The sequence below is a fragment of the Cryptomeria japonica genome, chromosome 3 (genome assembly GCF_030272615.1).
Source record: "Cryptomeria japonica chromosome 3, Sugi_1.0, whole genome shotgun sequence".
Classification (NCBI taxonomy): Eukaryota; Viridiplantae; Streptophyta; class Pinopsida; order Cupressales; family Cupressaceae; genus Cryptomeria; species Cryptomeria japonica.
In genome coordinates this window covers 177,182,996-177,188,590 of record NC_081407.1, presented here as the reverse complement: position 1 = coordinate 177,188,590, position 5,595 = coordinate 177,182,996, and the positions used below count along the sequence as shown (strand labels likewise).

The 5,595-nt window shown below is 29.5% G+C and overlaps 1 long non-coding RNA gene across 1 annotated transcript; it reads right to left on the bottom strand.

Moving 5' to 3' along the window:
* Positions 1 to 488: 488 nt before the first annotated feature.
* Positions 489 to 5,170, bottom strand: LOC131048561 (uncharacterized). The gene is made up of 2 exons (XR_009106462.2): positions 4,767 to 5,170; positions 489 to 1,957 (listed from the first exon to the last, which is right to left on the bottom strand). It is a non-coding gene; the product is annotated as an uncharacterized LOC131048561 (long non-coding RNA).
* Between the last annotated feature and the right edge of the window lie 425 nt (positions 5,171 to 5,595).

Here is a 5,595-nt window from a genome sequence, read left to right as displayed (position 1 = left end):
TGAGGCATGCTGACATATAAATGCACGCAAGGCATGAAGTGTACATGTCGGCTATGAAGCAATAAATACATGGAAGACAAGTAAGCATGAAGCAACACACTTAAATACATATCAGACATGTAACATGAAGTAGTATACATAAGGCATGGAACATAGATGTAAGGCATGGAGCATTCACGTATGCACAAAGTAATATGCAAATACATTGAGGCATGAAGTATGTACATAAGACAAGTAAGGCTTGAAGCAATACAGATACACATAAGGTACAAAGTATGTATAAGAAGGCACTCATGGAGTGAACACGCTAAAGACACATCAATCAAGGCACACATAAAGATACAAAGCATACATGTCGAAAGCATATCAGACGTGAATCAATCACATGAATATACATAATATATAAGCATAGAGTACTTGAAGCATACATACTGAAAAACATGACAACATTGAGCATTCTCGTAAACATCCATATAGAACACCCATAATGAAATGTTAAAATATTATCAAATATGGTGAATAGTTGTTAATCTTGTTGTATTACACGAGTGTTCTCTTCCTCATTCTCCTCTATCTTACAAGATGGTAGATTTATTGTGCCAAGGGCACATGACACAATCTACATACGGCTCCCGCAAGATTTTCTACCCATCTAGGGCATTATCGTCATGTGATCGGTTTACTCTACCTCTCCCCTCCACACACTCCCTATCTCTGTAAGTATTAGAGAAAGAAGAAGAATTGAATCCCTACCATCAATGGAATAAATATAGAAAACACATACTTATCTGCAAATATACATGAAACATATATCTAAGAGAAACATGTATAATGCACATGAATAACCTTAAAGCTCATAGTATACACTTAAGGCAATAAGTACACACATAAAACATAAAGTATCACATAGGGCATAGAGAATACACATGAATATACTCAAGGCAAGTGGCATTCACATGAAAACACATGAAGTATACGTTATACATGTACGACACATAGATATGAGCAAGACATTAGGCATATACATTGCAAGGCATGAATATACACATGGTCTGAGTCATACACATGAAAATACTTATGTTATAATCATACATATGAATACACATAAGGTATGAAACACTAATATGAATACACATAAATCACATAGGACATGAAGCATACATACAAATATATGAGCATCCATTCAAGGCATACAAATGTTTTTAAAGCATATGAAACAAACGCTCATTGGATAGTTGCAAGTCATGAATCATGGATGCACGTAAGGCACGAAGTACATGTGTCAAGCATAAGGAAATTAATATATCAAGCACGTAAAGCATGAAATAGTACACTCTATTGCACCAAGCAGACATTAAACATACATGTGAAATATCCTCATGAAGTAAACAAGCGTGAGGCAAACACAAGAACACATATGAAGGGTATACATGGAGTAAGCATGTAGTCTAAAGCACATTGGATTGATCCACATTTACCAATCAATTTATATCTTTGGAACTATTCTAGATCAACCAAAAGTAGAACCACAATGATTTACTTCCCATAGATACATGAGACCCGTCTTCCCTATTCTGCTAAACTTTACAAGATGGAGGATTTATTGTGCCAAGGGCGCATGAATCAATCTACATGCGACTCCCTCAAGGTTTGCTACCCGTCTTGGGAAATTTTCGCCATGTGACTGATTTACTCTTCCTTTCCCCCACACACTCCCTATCTTTGCAAGTATTAGAGAAAGGCGAAGAATCCCATCACTATAATATTATTCGAATTACATTGTCAATTGTTTACTTAGGGCAAGCAACTTTCAAATGAATACACATGTAGTATGAAGTACACATGCAAAGTACATAAATAAGGGCAAGGCAGTAAGCACATTCATAAGCATTCACACCACTAACCTTTAAAGCAGGAAGCATGTACATAAGTACATAGAATATGAAGCATATGAAACCTGTATGAATATACGCATGGCATGAGCTAGGTAAGGAACATACATGAACAATGAATTTAGTATTCACAAATATTCGCAAGGTAGGAAGTATATACTTGTAAGGAATGAAATACTCATCTGGAAAGTACACACATATTAAAGAGCAATGTTGTAGTTTTGTCCCACAAGATGGCAGGATTATGCTCTGATACCACTTGTAATGTCCCCTACTAGGGTTTGGTCTATTTAACCAATAATTAATCTATTTCAACGTACTTATGACTTAAACAACTTGATTAAGAGCCAAGTCTATTCTATCTTTCTTTAGTCTATCAAGTACTTGCTAATTTACTATACTAGATAATTAATCTTATTCTGATTCATTTATATATCATTTGCATATTTATTAAATACTAGATACATGAATTATTATGTATTACTGCAGGGCAGTTTCTAAGAGATATTATATTAATATTTATATTTATAACCCTTATATTATTCCTTATTCTGATTTGAGTATATATATATATATATATATATATATATATATATATATGCCAATGAATTAAACAATATTACCAATAATTTTTGTGTCAGCTAATAACCTATTATATAAATTATTAATTCTACTACTGCTTAAAAGCACTAACTATATTTAGTGGCTATAAGAGCAGACAAATCTGAAATGTGTCAGATCTGGTCTGCCACTTTTTACAAAATTAAGAATGACTGTCATACATATTGCAGTCTATATTAATATTACTATTAAGTTCTGCATTAAAACATTGTCGGGCTTCATATATAAAGCATGCATATTAAGTACATCACCAAGAACAAGGATGTTTACTACTCGTCAATGAATATGGAACTACAGATGATAATAATCTCTTATTCTTCGATCTCTCTTCTATGTCCTCCTCTCAAAAATATATTTAATTCCTTTATATGCTTAAGAAGACACAACTCTTGAATGAGAGACATCTCTATGTAATAGTCACCATGCACTAAATCACGTCCCCTTCATTATTAACATATACTTTGTTTGCATTTTTATTCCCAAAAGTATTTATTAATCACACCTTTATGGCATCCTTTTTTTTTCTTTTAACAAATCGCACTTCATAAGATGTCTATTATAGACTCATCACAGTTGTATTTAATCATTAGTGTGATTAAGATATAAATACATATATGTTTAATCTTCAATCTTTGTTCATTTGCTTGATTGTTATCTTTGTTGTTAAAGTCAATCGTTGCTTGTAATTATAATGAATGCTCCTTACTTTCATGGATATAGTCGCTACCTTTGGATATCATCACTGCCACCTTTAGTATTAATCACATTTTGTCATTCCAAAAATAGCCACACATAACTTCCATCTTTAGTGAATTGTTATTTATATTATATTGTTATTACAAACTAATTCTTTGTCTTCCATAAATATATAAATTATATATTTATTATTTTAAATATATAATTTTTGTTTACAATTAAGAATATGTAAATTATGTTTATAATTTATAATGTATAGATTATGTTTATAATATAATATTAATTTATTTTTATTTGAATATTTCAAGAATATTATTAGTAATAAATATTAACTAAATAATAATATTTAATAAATAAATAAATTTCAAATAATCATTTGTTGATAATTATTATATTAATAATATTAATTATTGCCTCATTGAGGATATATATATATATATATATATATATATATATATATATATATATATATATATATATATATATATATATATATATATATATATATATATATATATATATATATATATATATATATATATATATATATATATATATATAACGATGAAGGAGGGGACATGACACTATTTCAATCAATACATGACTTTGGCCAAAGTACTTTAATATTTTGAGCAAGATCCTAAAAAGAGGACTAGCTTTTTTTGTTATTCCATTTGCGGCACACATTCCCAAAAGCATAAGCTCATAACTCAATAAGAAAAAGAAAACTTCTCTCCTTATATAGGAAACACTCAAGCAAACATGTATTTTGCATAAATTTATTTGTTCAATAATGATACAATTAACAAACATGCATGTGATAGAGAGTTATCTATCCTTTTGATGAGATTATAAATCTACATGCATCATTTTTCCTATTGTGAATCATGCGCACAATTTCTTTAAATGAATACCTCTTTTCATGCATAAGGGGATAAACTCAACTATCTATCTTTCATGCTTCTAAGGAATATACATGGTTTTATGCATTTAATCATTTATAATAATAGCTTAATTTACCAAATCCATTAATACATGCATGTTAATTTTTATACCTATTGAAAAGTTATTCAACTATAGAGCAACAAAACTAGTATGTGCCAAACAACATAAGTTTTCGTATGCATATATATGGTTATGTGTATACATTTCACCTAAAATAAAAGAAAGTATTCCACATGTCTTTATGCTCTTATCTACAATAAATAATCTTTTTTTCCAAGCAAGTTTGGTTTATAAAATATAATCACATAAATCTGAAAAATAAAAGTTTATGAGATTATTTTTCCATTCGCATATAATTGTAGATTTATAAGGAATTTGTGTATTTCATTATCCTTCATAATGCTTGAAGCATCAAAGGTGCTTAGTTACTTTTATGCACACATTTGTATATAGTCTTGTATATACAAATGTATATACTTAAATTTAAAAAAAATATAAACTAATGAATATTTACCCATAATGTTAGCTTTCTTATTTCAAACCATATTTCCACTCCAAAATGAAATAAATTCAAGAAAATAATAAGAAACAAGGGAGAAATTAACTTCTTACTCATTTGATATTTGTTGGAAGAGTGCCTTAAAGTGATGTTTCAGCTCCTCCAAAAAAAACCCTAACAACTAGTAAATAAATCCTCAAAGCTGAAAACTAATACTCCCAATAAAAACCCTTCAATAATGCTTAAATATCTAATGTAAATAAACTCTAGAGAGTGCTGGAAATTTCAGACATAATACTTATGTAAACATCTCAATCTATCCTTCTAGCCCAATAAAAAAACACTATAATGGTTCTATTGTCTAAAATAAATTTGATATTATGAGTATTATCATGCCCAAAATCTACTCTCCTTCCGTGGTTTTAAAAATATATGAGACACTAATAATAAACCCCCCCAAAAAATATTGGGTCGATGCAATGCATGGGAGTTGATTCTTCATAAAGGAAGTGTTGATTCTTTTTCTTTTTCACACCTTAAGTGCTTCTCACACTTAAATGGTGTTCTCTCACACTTAAAATATTTCTCTTCACACTTAAAATGTTGCTCACACTTAAAATTCTTCTCTTTACACTTAAAATGTTGCTCACCCTTAAAATACTTCTCTTCACACTTAAAATGTTGCTCACACTTAAAATACTTCTCCACACTTAAATGTTGTTCATGCACGAATCAAAAAAATCTAAAACTTTCATATGATACCATAAAATAATACAAAGCATTGCAATACAAAGCAAAAGGAGAAAATATGTGTATATATTGACATATTTCTTGATTGATATATGTGTTGAACATTGTTTGTCAATTAACTGTCAATTAATTGTGTACAAAACTATACAGTGCTAATGAGTTGTTTAATTTTGTTTGCCTTGTCTGATTCAA